The sequence below is a fragment of the Leguminivora glycinivorella genome, chromosome 6, assembly GCF_023078275.1.
Source record: "Leguminivora glycinivorella isolate SPB_JAAS2020 chromosome 6, LegGlyc_1.1, whole genome shotgun sequence".
In the NCBI taxonomy this organism is placed as follows: domain Eukaryota; kingdom Metazoa; phylum Arthropoda; class Insecta; order Lepidoptera; family Tortricidae; genus Leguminivora; species Leguminivora glycinivorella.
The window spans coordinates 25171067-25190789 of record NC_062976.1 but is presented as its reverse complement, the minus strand read 5'-3'; the positions used below and the strand labels follow the sequence as shown (position 1 = coordinate 25190789).

Below are 19723 nucleotides of genomic sequence, written 5' to 3'. Positions count from 1 at the left end.
CCGGGAAAACGCTAGGTTGAAGAAGAAGTGTGTGTGTCTGTTTGTTTGTCCGTCCTTCACGGCAAAACGAAGCGACGAATTGTCGTTGTTTTTTTTGAGTGGAGATACTCGTAGTTGAAGGGATGGAGAGTGACATAGGCTACTTTTTGTCTCTTTCTAACGCGAGCGGACGTGGCTCACGATGGAGTGAGCTCGCCCAGAAGATGCCTGTTCACCCTTTATTTGAAGGTAAGGAAGGAAGCCGCCGGCAAGGAATTCCACTCCTTGGCAGTGCGCATAACTCGCATAAAAAAAGAAGAAGCAAAGCGCTTCGTGCGAATTCCCAGAATATATACCAAGAAAGGATTGAAATCGGCCGTGCGTTTTGGATTTAATCGGTGATTGTTCGTCAGGCATGAGTGTTGCTGCTGGCGGCTATACTCGGTACACTGGGCGAGCCCCTAAAAATATGTGTCACAGAAGTTGAATTCTACAATTTGAATTATTCACCTAAAGACTAAAAAAGGGTTAAATTGTGGCGTAGGCGAGAGGCTGGCAACCTGTCACTGCAATGTCACAGTTTCGTTTTCTTTCAACCCCTTATTTGCCAAGAGTGGCACTGAAGCTTTAGTAGTTTCATGTGTTTTGCCTACCCATTTATGGGATACAGGCGTGATTGTATGTATGTCGACATTATGCATTTTATAAATCTTCAGTATTAATTTATTCATTTTTTAATTTCATGTTATTGGTAATGTTTAATTCATTCACATACTACTTGACTATTTTTTAAATAAAATATTCATTGAATTGTATAATTATAATAATATTTCAAATCTCTAGTTAAATCTAAATTTACAAATGGCAATGTGATAAGTTCAAATTTGACAGCTTTTAGAGCTTTTTAAAAAACTTACGGTTATTCCGCCTCCAACGACATTCACTGTACCACTTTCTTTGTCTTCCACAATTCGGATTAAACCAGATTAAAACTACAGTCCGCTTATTATTTCACCATCACTACGAAGACCTGAGACCAGCGAAGATTTTACAATGTATGTACCTAAAGACTGGTATATGACTTGTAAAGAAGATAATCAAGATGATAAAAAACAACACGACTTGAGCACAAATTTTAGTGACTACTTTCCGATACAGACTTCTTAGGGCTACTTGCACCAACGAAAATAGAGGGTTAACCCACCATTTATATTTGACAGATGACAGCCCACTAACCCTGAGTTAAGTGGTTGGTGCAAGTGGGCCTTAATCGGCTTTCATGAAAGTTTTTAAGCACATTAAAAAATAAAAAATATATAGATTCAGTTTTTCTGCATCGTATCAAAGCAATTTGAGCAATACATCAATTTATACAGCCAAAATGTTATTCTAGTTTGTCATACTTAACGAGAATATTTCTCCAAACAAAATTTTGCAAATAAAAACTGTTTTCAAAACAAACAAATGTTATTAAAATTTAACCGATTGAAATTAATATTCATGTTTCTCGATTAGCTAAAGTACACGCCTACAAAGGTTTAAAGAAATTCAGTAAATATAAGCGGATTTGTTTATTTTACCCTCACTAGCTCGGAAACACGTGTTTTGTCCTTTAATACCAGCGGGTAAAAACGCATTTTATCCACTAGTGGGTAAAGTAATTTGACCTTGAATAAAGTCAAATTAACTGCTTTAAAATTGATTAAAGTAGGTGAATCTAGTAATAAAGATGATTTACCACCTGTGGAACTACTGGAAGCAGTGATAAACGCATTTTTTGCGTTGTAGTTTCCTCGCTGTAGTGAGGGGAAAAGTTTTGTGTTACACTCGGGTGCAAATGTATTTTACTTCTCGTGTGTTAAAAAACTCGCAAGTTCAGGATTCTATTCTCGAACCACTCGCTTCGCTCGTGGTTCAACTATAGAATCCTTTCACTTGCTCGTTTTTCAATGCCACACTCGGCGTTAAAATACAACTTTGTCCCCTTGTATAACAAATAGCTATTTACGTTCTAGAAACTCAATATCTTAAATTTTAAGCCTATGGCTGGTAATTGTAAATTTGCAGGCCGCTTCCATACTACTACGCATATTTCATTCTGAAACTTAGTAGTTCATGTGCTCTGCCTACTCCTTTATGGGATACAAGCGTGATTACATGTACCTATATGTATGTATGTATTTATAAACATAAGTACAAATGGAATAAATAAATAAATAAAAAATAAATATTGGGGACACCTTACACAGATCAACTTAGCCCCAAACTAAGCAAAGCTTGTACTATGGGTGCTAAACAATGATTTACATACTTAATTACTTATATAGATAAATACATAATTATATACAGAAAACATCTATGGCTTAGGAACAAATATATGTGTTCATCACACAAATAAATGCCCTTAGGTACCGGTATTCGAACCCAGGACCGCGGCTTAGCAGGCAGCGTCACTACCGACTGAGCCAGACCGGTCAAATGAATGGATTCTGTTAGTTGCTTCATCACATTTCAAACATTGAACTAATTGTAAAAGTTGTCACCATTATTCATACATAAGTAATTTACTAAAATGTACAAACATTACACTTCCAACCTTAAAATAAAACAGTACTTAACACTACTCCCATGCGAAAATTCATCCGCAACGCAGGCTTCGTCATGTGGCCACAAATCCAAATCAACAACATGCTTCGTCAAACAAACCAATGATGATATCCGCAACAGGCTTCGTCACACATAAAATAATAACTTGAACTAATTTAGATACAATTTGTTCAGAAGGTAAAGCCAGGGTTATATTTATTATAGTAGACTATAATTTACTGCATGACGATAGTAAAATGTTGGAGATAGTTTTCCTGGTAAAAAAGAAAAATACATTTTTTCTACTCCAGCACTTAAATCTGTCAATTAGATTATTGTCAGCGGTATCCAAATTAAGTTCATTTGAGTAACGATGAGAAAGTCTATTTGTCTATAGGTTCATAGGATTACTGCTAGCAGTAATCATTTGAATATAGGAGTTCTGTCAATTTTTTTTTAAAAGCATAACTTCCATTTATCAGGTATGTTTTCATTTACAGTAATAAGTAACTTTTAATAAATAATATAATATTTAGGTTCATAATTTAAATCAAGATGAAAAAATAAACTTAAATGCGTTTTACATATTAGATATTGCAAAACAAAGGTAAAAATCATAAGTTTATCCAGTAATTTTACATTCGACATTTAAATATTCTTGAACGCAACCACATTTTTCGTAATTGAAAACCGGCTTATTTTCTATTTCTCTTGTCTATGGTATGTTTGACATTTGTAAACTTATCACGAAACTATTTGAACTATTTCGGTGGTGTGTAGTTTGTTTTAATTCGACGTTATTGTGCAAAAACATAAGTAATTATGAGTGATTCTGGTGAAAAATTCACTTCCGAAGAAATCAAGGCTATGGGCGCTCAAAGTGACTGACAATTTGTTACATGAAAAGTCAGATAAAGCGTACCAAAAATGTTATGATTGTTTTGACATGGAAATTGCAAAAAAAAGGTTTCAACTTTCTCTGAAACGGCGTTGTTGGCATATTTTGAAGAATTGTGCAACAAGTTCTCGCCATCAACATTGTGGACAGAATACTCAATGCTACGACGATCCACACAAATATTCCCATTCATTACATGAAGTAATTAACTAACCCATTTAATTATTCTCGAATAGGTATGTATGTGGCTGTCGTAGAAAAAGTATAGTATACAATCGTAACATTATGAAGGCTATAAAAGTCTCGTACCTTACTTAGGCCACTCGGCAAGCCTTCGTGGCCTAACCGCGGTACTCAACTTTTATAGCCTTCATAACGTTACCGTTATATAATATACTATTAGATAACAAGAGCAGTATTTTACCTTGCGTCAGTATGTGTACCAACTCACTATTCCCATAATTGTTCAACAGAGAACATACTTTTATCTACACACTTCAGTAAACCGAGAAACGTAATATTACTAATATTGGGAGCATAGTGCGTCTGGCCATTCTCCCCCATTACACCCACACGGTTTCAATTAACAAATGGAGTGGATATTTTGCGTGTAAGACTTTCCATAGTGCGTATTGGGTGTAAGACTATTTAAAAAGTCTGCGTAAGTGCATTCTTTAAAACGATCAGGCTAATTTTGGACCTGAATGATAATAGTATAGTGTGCAACAAGGAAGGTAAGGGGGATTTTGTCGCAGGCTGGAGAGATTTATAGACACGAGTTTACAAAATCCTTACCTCCTGAGTTACACACAATATTTTCCTTTTTCATTTCAGAGGAAAACACAGAGGAAAAAAATCATAAGGCTAAACTTTCAATGAATGGCGGCGCCGCTGCGACCAGCACGGGAAGCATGGTCGCGCGAATAGACGATAAAATATCAGGCCGTCCCTATCGCACTATTAGTAAGTGCGATAGGGACGGCCAGATGTTTTATCATTTATCGCGCGACCATGCTTCCCGTGCAGTAGTCTATCTTCACCTATATCGGATTTTTCATATAAATCCATTGTTCTTGATTAGTAAACGCTTTTTGAGCACAAACAAACACTAAAATACGGCATATAAGTTAACTGCAATGTTCAAAGAAGCATACAATTGAATTCATTTTACGTGTCCGTCAAAATATTTTGTCAACATTTTCTATTCAAGTTTTTGTTGTAGGTACTGCCCGTTGCTATGGCTACGCGGTCAAGCACAAATCGAGATGGTCGTCACAATTTCTTGCCAGATTGCAATAGAGTTATTAGTCACCAGATTAAGGGCCCATTTAGACGGTACGAGAACTCGTATACGAGTTTTATTACATTGCGGTATTTGATGGCTGTGCAAAATGGTATGTAACCTGAACAGCCCGCAAAATAACTAAAATCGCATGCGAGTTCGCACGCCGTCTAAATCAGGCCTAATAGTAGTCAAAGTCTGGTACTGCAACAAAAATCCTTGGCTGATTGAAACATCCTTTGCCTGAAGTATTGTACGGATAGTATTAATTTTTAAAACTAAATCCATAACTCCCTAGGGAATAAAATATTCATATTCATATTCATCTTTATTTAGTATTAAGCATACGTTGTCAAAAATATTACAGCTACAGCCTTTGTTACAGCCCCACTCTGTAGTGGGGCCTGTAACAAAGGCGAAGAATTGAACTCTAGGCTATTCTCCTTATACTGATCACCATTTGTTCGGCGACTTTTAAAAATAACTTGTATTTTGATTTTTATCACCCTTGAAAGTTTTTTCTAAGAGGTAATGTATTGCGAATTCTGTTAAGTCTAAAGTGTGACAGACAACGTCAATGACAACAATAATGGCGTACATTGAAGCTAATATTTATTTTGTATGAAAAATTAAAAATTTAAAGACTTCATAATTTTTAAAAGTCACTGAACAAATGTTGATCAGTATAAGGAGAATAGCCTACAGTTCAATTCTTCGCTATTGTTACAGGCCCCACTCTGTATACATCTGTACTGAAAAATTATTATTATAACCTTTGATTGTAGCACACAACCACCTCAGAGCGAGATTCGCACCGCTGTGTGTTCCGTGCCTTAATTATTGAAGTTGTTCTCAAAGTTTGCCAACGTTTCGGGCGGTCGAAAATTGATTCGCTTTTCCACGAAATTGGGTGTGTTTTGAGTGCAAACAAGCGCTCGGCGAATGAGTTAATTTTAATGGCTTCTTAATTTACGATGCAAAGCGGAATTGTGGAAAGTGAAGAGAAGAATAAGTACCTACCTACCTATAGGTACACGTTTTGGGGCATTTTGTTTAAGCACTTTTTAATTATGGAAAAAAAATCGCACCAATATCTGTGCAACTTTATGTAGGTACTTAGGTCGATGGGGTCATATTTATTGCCACTCTTGGCAAAAAGGGGTTGAAAGAAATCCAAATTGTGACAATGCAGTGACAGGTTGCCAGCTTCTCGCCCACGCCACAATTTAACCTACGAGTATATCCCACAGTCGACTTCTACGACACCCACTACAACTTATGTTTATAATCTGATGAATATTCTAATTCTCTAAACAGTATGCCTAATGATCTAGTTTAATAAAATAATTATCTCAGATGGCACGAAGCGAAGCCTTTAATGACACTAACGCCGTGGCTTGCGTGGGCGACGGTCGCGCGATGGTCGCGCGACGGCGATGCGACGCATACGAAATCAAACCTTATCGATATGGAAGTATGAGACGCGACGGCGACGGTCACGCGACCGGGTCGCGCGACCGTCGCCCACGCAAGACACGGCGTAACAGACCAATCACTGTGTGTTAGTTGTCATTCGACACCCCTGCTGGGGTGTGAGTGGCCCCTTCCGCGCTGGGCGCTGTGGGGGCTGTGTCGGGGCGCGCGCCATCCATGTAGGGCGGTCTGACGCATTTTTTCATGTCATTTTTATACGTAGTCGGTGGCAAACAAACATTCGTCCACAATTTGATTATGATAAGCAAACTGTATGGTACCGTTGACTAATTATAAATAATTAACATCACATTTTGTCGGCTTAGCAACTTCTGCTAGGTTATTAAACCTGTTCGATCAATAAAGTTGATTGAAGTAAGTACTCAATACCTGTAAGTAATACTTTACCCTCAAGTTTTCGCGTGGGATTGTTGACTCGCTATTAGACTTAGTAAAGTAACAAATTAAATGTAAGCGAAGTAATTTAATTCCGGAGGAAAAATACGAACTTGCAGCCTTGAAAGTCTAGAAAAATATAAATTTTCCAGACAACTCCATTAATTTGTCTACTAATAATAAACGGCACGTGTATCTTTTTCAGTATTTATTTTAGGCTAGGCTTTAAAAAAAGGTGAGAGTATAAAAATAACACAACATGAGAAGGATAGAAAAAGTAGCAGATCAAACAAGGCTTCAGAAGTATCATGCGATTATACGTATTTGCTAAACAATAATTTTTAAGAAAAAAAAAACCGCCTTCCTTTGGGATTCTGGTGATAAATACTTTCAAATGTTGGATTATGTTATCAATTCGTCTGTATATTTTTTAATGTTTGTTATTCGATATCTCCGTCATTTCTGAACCAATTTTGAAATCTGGATGATTCTGAAGTACTTACAGATGAGAATGATTATCAGAACGGAACTCTAACCAGGGGCGGCTCACTCTTCATCAGCAGTTCCACTCATTATTTTTAAAATCGGGACTTAATCGCGTATAACTACATATTAAACTGACCTCCAACGTTTCAAGGACGGCGTTGTCCCCGTGGTCTCGGAGAAGACTGGCTTGAAATGACATCAACACCTTCTGACAGCCGCGCGAGTTTTTCGAACTACCCGCACTTGGTTTTGATTATCAACTTGAACTGTTGCTGCTGTGTGACCCTGAATATTTGAAGGATAAGTTGTCACATATTCAGGAGGTGCTTAGAAGGAACGGGTACAAGAATAAAAAGTGGCAACCTAGACGGAAGGCAAGGGGGAAACGTCCTGAGGTGTCCAGACAACCGGCATTTCTGCCGTATGTTAAAGGTGTGACGGATAAGGTTGGTACAGTACTTGGAAAGTACTCTATAAAGACGGTGTACACGCTATTATCCAAAGTTGCAGGAAGCCTAAGATCACCTAAGGACGTTAACCGTTTCAATCACCTGGCGTTTATAAAATTGATTGCAGTTGTGGTAGCTCCTACATTGGAGAAACTAAGCGCACCATAGAAGAAAGGGTAAAGGAGCACATCGCGGCTGTGAAAAATCGTCAGGTCAACAAGTCTGCCGTGGCTGAACATTTGTTAGAGTCAGGGCCAAACCACTGGATCGAACTACATGACCCTAAAGTCCTTTCCACGGAACGCCATTTCTACAGTAGAAAAGTGCGTGAAGCCATTGAAATCAAAAAACATCGCAATTTCAATCGGGACGAAGGTTTTAGGATCTCATCCACATGGAATCCTGTCATTAATAAGTGTAAGCCGAAAATAATATCGACAGTCGTTAAATCAAATATCGTCAGAGTTGTATGTCGACAGAGTAACATCCCTAGTGCGCAAACAGTTCAAGTTGATAATCAAAACCAAGTGCGGGTAGTTCGAAAAACTCGTGCGGCTGTCAGAAGGTGTTGATGTCATTTCAAGCCAGTCTTCTCCTAGACCACGGGGACAACGCCGTCCTTGAGGAGGTCAGTTTAATATGTAGTTATACGCGATTAAGTCCCGATTTTAAAAATAATGATGTGTAATAATCGTGAAAGTTTAAATCAGTGTTTAGCAGTTCCACTGCACCAAATGTCACTGTTCTGGATGTAAGTGCATGCTGTTCTTATAAAAATACCAAAGTCACTATAAGTGTGCCGTTCAGATTTGAGGAGTTCCATTCTGACCATCATCAGGAGTTCCACTGCACCAAATGTCACTGTTCCGTACGTAGATGCATGCTGTTCCTTTAAAAACACAAAAATCACCATATGCCTTTCAGATTTGAGGAGTTCCCTCGATTTCTTCAGGATCCCATCATCAGAACTGGGTTCTGAGAAAAATGGGACCAATCTGTATGCATATACATTCAATCAAAAATAAAATTTCAAAATCGGGTCTAGTAACGACGGAGATATCGAGGAACAAACATTTAAAAAAGAAAAAAAAAAACATACAGACGACTTGATAACCCCTTCCTTTGAGATTTGGAAGGCGGTTATAAAGTGCCATAATTTAACGTCATAACATTTGTTGTACACCCAGAACAGAAGAATACATGCAAACAGAACTATCAATGGACGTTAAAAAAAATAGGCCCCCCACACAGCATGGTGCCTCGGCAAACCGCAGCGCTGGTTTTCTGTGAGTACCTGACTAAATCGAGTTTTTTCGTTTTTGCCGTTGTGTTAATTTCATTTGTGGGGCATTTTTTTCTAAGTTGTCCACCCCACTTTTTTGTAATATGGGTATTTTTTTTGCGATACATACTCAGAATCGCGAGGTCTTTCGATGCTGATAGGAGAAAAAAAATGTCCCAAGATTTCCATACATTTTTCAGATCTTCCATTCCGTTACCGCCATACAAAATGTATGAAAAAATGATAACGGAATGAGTATAAAACCTTGGAACCCTTTTTTTCCTATTAAGCCCTTCCCTTATTATTCCCTTTATTTCCTTTTGTAACTACTAATGACGAATTGCGTTGAAATTCACATTGATTTTTATCGACAATTCACTTGCCGGTTCTCCTGAATGTCAAATTATGCTGCAATACTATCCTCACCTCTCGTTTACTTAGCAATTTGAACTACACTCCAAGATTTCTGAACCATCGTCTACCAAACGTCATAACTTCATATCGACCACGTCAACCTACGACCATTTGCAATCGATACAATGTTACGGGACTTTGGACGTATTAGGTTACAGAATTGTCTTAGATGTTCGGTTGACAAGTACTTCGATTGAGATGCCTGTGGGCTAGAATTTGCGGGACATCGGACATAGTTAGACTTGATGAAAGACGGTGTGGAGGATGCTTTGGGTTCAAGTGCTTTATCGAATGCAGGAAATTAGTTATAATAAAAATCTTTTTACACTTACAGATATCAAATTGGAATTTCGTCAATAAAGTTCTGACCTTAAACTAATACTGACATAAATAGTTTCTTTATTATAACGCTTTAAGTTCTCGCTTTTTGTACTCATATTTAAACTAAAAGCGGGTAGATTATATTTGTCTACCCCGAACATTTATATCAATGAATATCGGGTAGTTTTGTGGTGTTTACATCTTCGGTGACACTTTACTAGGACGTCAGTCTTCCGTGACCACGGCCAGTGCAACCTGGCCGAAAAGTTGGGAAAAAAGGTAAAATAATGTTAATTAATCGCGTTCGACCTGTGTGTGACTTTAAAATAGTTTGTGTATTGATCCGCAGAACACTCTTAAATATTTTTGTTTGATACTTTTTTGAATAAAATTATCACAAGTAAAACTAGTCATCATGAAGGCCAAAATTTAAAGCCATAATTATGTTAAATGAAATTTTCCTATTGTAGTTTAAAGCGAAACTTGCAATTTACTGAAATTCCAACCGAGTGTCCCTCGAAATACTTAGGTGAGATATCGAAACTTGGCTCGAAGCTGATAAATTCTTTGAATGCTTCCATTCCGAAGACAGTTGAAGGTCATCCATAAACATTTAGTTCTACTAGTGAATATGCTGGCTGCATTGGATAGACCATGACAGCCAATACGCCAAATTATATCAGAACCCATCTTTGTCTTATGGTAAAATATTATAGATGTGTTACAATATATTCGATGCTGACGATGTTTGATTGTTCCCTTAGTTTGAACGCTTTAACCCTTAATAGGACAGGGATCATATTATATTTACCACTATGATTTTAGACTTACTTGATTTGTCAAATTATGGCATTAAATTTTGAATATTTTTTGACATTCTTCTGCCTTATTAAGGGTTAACGAATTCACAAAAACCTTGACAAACCGATACACTTCCCTCAACCAATCTCAATCAAACCACTTAGAACGCGGCTAAATAATTAACCGTAATATCGAACAGTCAAAGAAAATGTAGGCCATCGAACTTTCTGGGGTGTATCGTCTAAAAAGCTAATAAAGATAATCGGCCTTATTCATAAAAAGTTACAACCTATTTAAAACGTTGTTGATGTGCGGATGTCAAAAAACCTTATTCATAAACGCACATTAGCGCTAAACAGTGCATCATCTCTTGTGTAAATCCTCGAAATTTTAAAATGAGCCCGACCCTAGTTTAACGGGATTTTATCTCTAATTAGTCCATGGGCCAGTGAAGAAGTCGGTATAATTTGGGGGTACTAAGTTTCCTTTTTACAGCAGTTAGGTAGGCTTATAAGGATGTTAAAAAACCATGATTGCCATCTCAAAATGGTAGCTAAACAAAATGGCCGCCAATCCAAGATGGCGGATATTGAGTTTTAAAAAATCGACCATAACTCCAGAAGTATTGGTCCGATTTCATTTTCATTTTTTTTAAACGAAAGCTCTTTTTGTGTACTCAAATACGTGTCATATTCATTGTTTCGATAAATTCAACCATTAGTTAGTAATTAACGAAAAATGTAAAAAAATATTTTTTTTTCTAAGACTTTTTGTCAAAAATCATGTTTCTACAAAATACCTTGCATATTCTAATAAATATTTAAATGCAGAAAAATAGTGCCATTAATTACCATTAATTTGATGTATAAAAGATACAGACTTAATTTACAAAAACACATAGAGGCTTAATTTGAATTCTGTCTTCGTTGAAATTCACCGTTGAGCATACAGTACTAAAAGCTTCAGGTCGAAATTGTAGATCACTAATATGCTGTTTTTAGTATATTTCTGCAATTGTTCTTACAATTAAGAAAAGAACTGAACATGATAGTATCCGAAATCTATTAGCTTTAAGAATATAATAAAATATGTCATAGGTAAAGTACAGTTTTAGATATTTGATTATTTATATAAAATTTCTTTAGTGATGCAGCGCCAACCAACCGAGATAATACAAAATAAATAAACTAGACATAGTTGAGGTCCTATCTCATCACATTAACCTTTTGACCACCATGGCCGGATACGGCCGTCGCTGGAAATGCTTCCTAAGGACGCCAACCATGGCCATCAGTTTTGTCAATTACATTGGGAACCCATGCGGGCCTTCTTAACGCCTAATTTTGCTCAAATTATCGCGATCCACGTCTATCTGGTGTCCGGGGCACGAATTTTTTTTTACTATTTGGCGTTTAAAAGATTAAGCCTAACTCTGATCCGTGTTCGAGAAAACTTATATTTAGTTAAAATAATCCTTGCATACTCGTAAAAAAGGTGAAGAACACACCCCAAAAGAAAAATAGTCTTGAGAAATGCACTATAATGCAATTAATAAGGCATATCTATGAAGTATCCGACTACTAAACAACGTGATATAGGTAGGTACCTACCGATTAAACCTTAATTTACGCACAGAAATATAATATTACTTATTACCGCTAATGTAGATTGTAGAGCCAATATCACCAATATCAAGCCTTCAAGACAATCTCAGGTAACAGATTAATTTTCTCCTAATTTTTCGAACTTTTATAGCAGGTCTTGTTTCTGAGCTATGCTTCCAAAACAATACACGCATATTCCACCTTCGATCACGACTTGCGTGCCTTGGCCCGGCCCAAGCCCATTTTAGAGTAGCAATCCGATCTCTATAACTCTGACCCGTCGCCGCATCGGCATCATCTCGTTTCGTTTCCATCGTAGAAAGACATACCGAACGTGTTGTGCTCTATATGGAACTTTTAGCCTCTTCATTTAGTATGTTGTTAGTGTCCACGTCTCGCAATCTTATGTCACGGTGGGAAGTACCCAGTTACACACTTATCAAACATGTTGGTCTTCAGTGACTGGTATCCTTGCCCTTAATACGTCCTTTAGCCTACAAAAGGCATCCAAGTCCTCCTGTGTGATCTCCGCCGGCAGCGAGGCCGACCCAAGTCTCTGTATTGTGTTATGGTTCGCCACAACTTGACGTTTTGTGACTATTTTGCGTGATGTGGGGGATTTAGCTAGTCCTGCCAGCTTATCTCCTCGAGAAATCCTATTAGACCTTTAATGTTGAGTAGGAGAACTTTGGAGAGGTCTCTCGGGGATCCGAGATGTTTTTTCCTGTATGGAGTCACTCTGCTCACTCCATCACCAGGTGAGAGGCACCCTCGTCACAGGGGAATGTTCATAGCATCTGTTATGAAAATATGTTTGTTAAATAGTCTACGACCTTGTCTGACATTGGTTACCATTCTCAGGCAGACTTTCCCTAGTTGAAGGAGCGTCTTTGTGAGTTTTCCATTGATGCTAGGCTTGGCTTGTTTGACTGCAGAATTTGATCTGGTTTCGCCAGTGTGCTGTGTGTAGTTTCCTATTGAGCATACCTTGCTGAAGGGCATCGGGAAAATCGGCAGTCGACCCCAGCTGCCTGGCCGTAGGCGGCATCATCACCTCGAGATCCACTGTGTCCTTTGGTCCATTGAAGGATGATTTTGTTATTATGACTTACCTCCGTTAGTCGTTTATGGCATTCCTTAACCCAAGCTTTATTTGTTGTTCCGGATAACTTGTCCTCTGTTACTTGTTATAAAGGCTGGAATATGGAGCTTTGGATAAGCCTGTCCTTGCCGTAACTTTCAATTTGTACATATATGTTTAACTACTTTAACCCAACACTCACCGTCGCATACAGTTCCTCCAGCATCTGACGGGGAACATGTGCTTCTTTGAAGATGACGATGTTATCCGCATATCGAAGATAATTGAGGCATACATTTATACATCTATCATCCCTATTGAGGCTTTTAGGCATTACGGAGTCCCAATTTTATTGCATTTGGCGTCCGTATCGTTGGCGTCCTTGGATAGAATTTCCGGTGACCACCGTGGCCGTCCGTGGCGGTCAAAACGTCAATGGTTCTATCTTGACAGTCTCGACACATGTTAGTCATATACCTAGATTACCTAGTACACTTCAATACTTAATTTTCATCATTGAGGTGTGTTGCACATATGGTATCTAAACAAATTTTATCCTAGTACTATCGAATATCTACCAACTCATGGATACTATCATGTTCAAAACTATTATTCTAATTCTACAATTGCTAAAATATACTAAAAACAGCATATTTGTACTCTACAATATCTTTTAGTACTGTATGCACCCCAACTGCATACATCTTTTAGTATTCTATGCACTCCAACCTGAAGCTTTTAGTACTGTATGCACAACGGTGAATTTCAACGAAGGCAGCTTTAAATTTAAGCCTCTGTGTTTTTGTAAATTAAATCTGTATCTTTAATACATCAAATTAAAGGTGATTAATGGCACTATTTTTCTGCATTTAAATATTTATTAGAATATGCAAGGTATTTTGTAGAAACATGATTTTTGACAAAAAGTCTTAGAAAAAAATATACTTTTTTTACATTTTTCGTTAATTACTAACTATTGGTTGAATTTATCGAAACAATGAATATGACACGTATTTGAGTACACAAAAAGAGCTTTCGTTTAAAAAAAATGAAAATGAAATCGGACCAATACTTCTGGAGTTATGGTCGATTTTTTAAAACTCAATATCCGCCATCTTGGATTGGCGGCCATTTTGTTTAGCTACCATTTTGAGATGGCAATCATGGTTTTTTAACATCCTTATAAGCCTACCTAACTGCTGTAAAAAGGAAACTTAGTACCCCCAAATTATACCGTTTGGCAAAATTGGACCAGCTGGCCCATGGACTAAATATACAAGATGGCCGCCTCACATCAGCTGGTTTTTGACAGCAACTCATGAACTGATATGAACCCTCCGAGACGAGTGTTTGTTGCCTGTTCTTACATTTTATCAGAAAAATGTATTATGTGTAATTAAATTGACAAGCTAAAATTATTATAAAGTGGCGCAAAACCAAAATAATATGTGTTGTGTGCAATGCGGTCTACTTATATACCTAAATTGAAGGAGGTAACAGACTTTTGATCGTGTCGAAGAAAAAGTGCATTATATAGGGAAATAGTTCAGAGGATTGGTGGTAGAAATAGGTATGTAAACCCTTTAGTTTTCATTACTTACTTGCCGACGTCTCTTACCAGGCTTTCCATATGTACTTCAAATCGTATTAGATATAGGAAAGGACTCGCGCGTGAGAACGCACGGTTGTGCTAGACCACTTAAATTTAAGTTATTTCTACAACAACCAGGTTAAATATAAGATACCTTAGCTTAGTAAGGTGGTATCAAAAGCATTATAATATGGTTTCCACCTGGAGATGAATAACAATCCTATTGTATTTGCATTACAGTCGCACCCTCATGTTATTACCTGTAGATATACTGCAGTGTTTGTTTGATAAGTATGCTGCAAAATTATAATGTTGAAATATATAATATCTCATGTTTTCGGGCTATGTTAATTAAAAATAACAATTTACTTTCAATGTAGGGACAAATCAAATTATTTTATTATGTATTTTTATCAGTTTATAATTTACTTTCAGGTAAAAATGTTGTCTGGCAGTAATGAAACTTTTAATGAAGCGATGTGACCTATGCTGGCATGTTACTGGAAAAGTTATGTCTAATTTGGCCATCAAGTGAAGAAAAGTCATCACAGGTAAAATGTTTGTATTACTTACCTATTCATAATCATGATTTAAACATATTGAAATATATAAGCACTAAATTAGATATGGGATACCAATTTTTTTCCATCTCATCGCCAGAGGTTAGCTATTTTCCTCTAAATTAGATATGGGATACCAATTTTCTTCCATATCTCATCGCCAGAGGTTAGCTATTTTCCTACTAATTTATCATATTAGTATGAAAATAGCTCACCCCGCCGACCATCACAAACAACATAACAACATAGGCAAGTACAATTGTATTTTTTATTGCCACTCAACTGTCCCTTATATTACTCGGTAACTATTTTATTCTACAATATAATATGCAAAGGAACCTAGCACAAAAATGTATGGTTTAGGTATATTTTACACTCATGGATGTACTTATTTGTAAAATAATTTTATATTTTACCCGAGCTTCCTTTAGTATTAATTTTCATTTAGCCCGTCCCTGTCACATTTGACTTGCTGCCATGCATCGGGCAAGGACAAAATGGAATGGAATCTAAGTAAAAATAGAATTGCTATGTCCTATTAAATTTGCAATAATAGATAAATGATTACTGCCTCCTCACTTCACTAACCAACTGGAGTGAGTTCAAATGACATTTTTACATAAATTTTTCATATAAAAAATGTATGTAATGTAATGTACATTTCAACTGGGCAAATAAAACAAATCATAATGTTTATTTAGGAAAATTAAACTAGACTTTCCTCTTATTAACAATATTTATTTACATTTGCTCAAAATCATGGTAGTTTATAGTTTTCATTTGTTACAGTTTGCTGCTCCCTCTGCTGGCTCGGTCCCAAGCTGAAGATGGAATTGTCAGAATCTGAAAAAGACACATCAGACATAAATAAAATATTTTTAATGAACATGTTTTTCTTTCATTTCTTGCTATTTATGTGATAGTCCTAATTTTAATTATAGATTGTAGGTACTAGTAAGTAAATTTATTTAAGAAGAAACACAAGTTTTACATATTACACGGGCAATGTCCGGTGGACAAGTGCCCAAACTAGGCTAGGAGTGTTTACTCCACAGTACAGAAGACAATCTTATTAACTCTCTTTATAGCAAAATAACATAGATAACCTAAAAATTACATTTTAGTTTTGTTCATGAGTAAACTACATCAAGACATACGTACGTACTAGCTTTTGCCCGCGGCTTCGCTAAGAAAGTGGCAAAAAAAGTTACCTATGTCACTCTCCATCCCTTCACCTATCTCCACTTAAAAAATCACGTCAATTTATCTCCGTTTTGCCGTGAAAGACGGACAAACAACACTTTCCCATTTATAATATTAGTAAGAACAAAATAACCACAAGCAGGTTTGATTTATTACTATTAGAGTAGGTATCGTTATCGTTTAACTCAAGTTCATACAAACATGACTGACAAGGGACACTACTCGCACCATTACAACAGTGTATATTAAGAAATAAAAATACAAGTGTAAACTTACCTGGTTTGTCTTCAACGATCATAGATGCGGATTATATTATAGTGTCAATGTTGGAAAGTTAAGAAAGGCTCACAACGCGCGGATTGTATCAATTGTATGGTGGTCGCCGGTCGCCGAGGTTAAAATAAAATCACCCGCCACACGATCTTTATTTATGAATGTGCCACAGACGCTATTCTTATTCAAATATTAATATGAATTCAGATCACCGGTTAAATAAAACAATATAACCATCCATCTAGTTTCTAAATTTACGATTTCCCTTCTAGAGCGGCTGTCAAATGGCTGTCAAACTTTTTTTTAATTTAAAGTTCAGCCACGTTTTTGTCTATGATTTGTCAATAATGCCAACATAATAAGCCTAAACAGTTCATCAAGTGCATATTTGTTATTGTGCTGTTAAAATGGGTTTATGAATACTACCTCACAATAACCGTGCAATAAGCCTAAACAGTTGTTTAACTAAAACGTAGATCATCAACGATTTAAGGATTTTTTATGAATAAGGCCGAATGTGTATATCGGTCACACAATCACTTTCTTTCCACTCATTAAGCAACTCACTACGCCGGCCGCTCATTAAGAAACCAAAGGACAAATATCCATACATTTTAGTGGCACTTACGACGTTTTGAATTGGCAGGATAGTTTGTGAGGACTTTGTAAATGAGTGACAATTACGTACAACTAGTGGGGAGTGAATGTTAATGGTGGTATTTTATTCGCTGGGCCGTTTGTATTGAATAACAAGGCCGGTGTGAATAGTGGGTTTTGGAGTTAGTATTATTTTTTTCAAGAGGGTGTTTTAACCACTTGCGATATTTTTGGACTATCTTATACTTTTAAACGAGCAATTCTTGTATATTTATTTATTTATTTATATATTTATTTATTTACACTGACGATCTCGGAAACCGCTCTAACGATTTCGCAGAAATTTGTTATGTGGGGGTTTTTGGGGGTGAAAAATCGGTCTAACTTATCCTTAGGTCCCGGAAAACGCGAATTTTCGAGTTTTCATGCGTTTTTCTTCGCGCGCCATCTCGTGTGCAGTAGTTGTACTGTTAAGACAGAATTCTTTCGGTCGATGTAAGTACTATTTATTGCAAACACTAGATGGCGACACAGGTCAAGGCTAAAACGAATAGAAAATACACTATTTGAGTTTTTGTGGCGAAATGCGCGCCATCTCGTGTGGAGTAGTTGTGTTGTTAAGGCTGAGAATTCTTTCGCTCGATGTAGGTATTTTTGAACTAGATGGCGACAAATGTTAAGGATACGAAACAGAACCGAGCGAAGCTCGGTTGCCCAGATTATTAATTGAAACGAAGTCGGTACCTACACTAAAAAATACGGTCGTATGACAATAATGAAGTGGGTGGATGATATGCGATGAAATGATTTTATCTCCCTATAAGTATATCCATACTAATATTATAAATGGGAAAGTGTGTGTGTGTCTGTTTGTTTGTCCGTCCTTCACGGCAAAACGGAGCGACGAATAATCGTGATTTTTTAAATGGAGATAATTGAAGGGATGGAGACTTGGAGAGTGACATAAGGCTACTTTTTGTCTCTTTCTAACGCGAACGAAGCCGCGGGCAAAAGCTAGTTTATTATAAATATTAAATTAATAAAGTACGTATCGTACGAGCATATTTGAAATTTCTTTAAAAACCTACATTAGTATGAGCAATAATCGCGTAATCAGGCATTTTCACGAAAAAAGATTCAAAAACTTATATAAAAAAAAAATAAGTTTGCCCTTTTAATCCTACTAGGTGGAAAAAAACGTCCCAAATTTAATTTTTGCACTTCGTTACTATTTTTAAACACTTTTTACAGCGGTTACAAAGTGGAAATTATGCAAAATAATAGAAAATTTTGGGCCATTTTTTTGTCTCTCGTTTTTTATCCTAGATCGAAAGGGTTCGTGATTCTGAGTAGGAAAAACATAAAATACCTACCTAAAAAAAATATGCTGATTCTTCTCGCAACAGAATGTTCTTCGTAAAATCACGTAACGAATCTTGCGAGTATTCACTGCTAGCAGTTAGAAAATAATTATGTACCTAATTACGTTATTTATTGCCTTAAAATCCATACGCTCTGTCTGAATTTAGGTTAACCTACCTAATTATTTCTAAACGACTTATTTCTAAGCACCCATCCTAAAACACCCAACCTTACTTATTTATACGTATTGCTCACCCAGCTTATCTGAAGTGTTATTCAATAGAAAACAATTTGAAACGTCGATAGCCAATGGCTCGGAAAGATAGGCCGCGGCGTGACGCCTGCCATCGGTGAGTGGCAGGCAATTAGGATCGCGGCCAGTTTAAGGCGCGGGGCTATAAAAAGGTTGATAAATTCTATAATTTGCAAGGCTTACGTTGGTTTACACGCCTGGGTATGTAGCCAAATGCACAACCGCTCACGATAATATTGATTTCGTTGCTGCGACTGTGACTGCGTTTCGATCGGCGTCTAGCGTCTACGATTGTCACTCGTCTAGGCCAGATAGGTGATCTCGGACCGTGCATTTTTTTACTATAAATGGGCTTGGGCCATAGACTATCCGAGACAAAGATATGGCCTTCGACGAAGCGAGCTCGCCCAAAAACAGCCTGTCCACTCTTGAGTTTCTACTACTCTTACTAAATCTTGATACTCTTTGGAACTGAGATCTTGAGTTTTTCTTTGTTTTTCATTTGGAAATATTGTGGCATAGTTCTATTACCAGCATCTTTTGTTTATCAGAATTCGGTTAATGATCTGACACTAAGTTATTCTTTAGTTATTATTAAATATATTTGTAGCTATAAAATCTATAAATAGATTTGGGCCATTTTTTTTTTCAAAGTTGTCCACCCCATTTTTATGTGGTTTCCACTCAGAATCACGAGCTCTTTCAGTTCTAATAAGAGAAAAAAAGTGTCTCAAGGTTTTTTCCAATTCCGTTACCATTTTTTCATACATTTTGTATGGCGGTAACGGAATGGAAGGTTTGAAAAATGTATGGAAATCTTGGTACAATTTTT

At 36.8% G+C, this 19723-nt stretch overlaps 1 protein-coding gene and 2 long non-coding RNA genes across 3 annotated transcripts in view; 2 read left to right on the top strand and 1 right to left on the bottom strand.

Annotated features, from left to right (window-relative positions):
- Nucleotides 1–19723, top strand: part of LOC125226809 (nephrin) — a 790592-nt gene that overhangs the window by 119718 nt on the left and 651151 nt on the right. The gene's annotated exons all lie outside the window — the stretch shown is intronic.
- Nucleotides 14414–16091, top strand: LOC125226812. Its single transcript, XR_007177128.1, has 3 exons — nt 14414–14622; nt 15079–15194; nt 15993–16091. It is a non-coding gene; the product is annotated as an uncharacterized LOC125226812 (long non-coding RNA).
- On the bottom strand, nt 15921–17182 carry LOC125226811. The gene is made up of 2 exons (XR_007177127.1): nt 16683–17182; nt 15921–16046 (listed from the first exon to the last, which is right to left on the bottom strand). It is a non-coding gene; the product is annotated as an uncharacterized LOC125226811 (long non-coding RNA).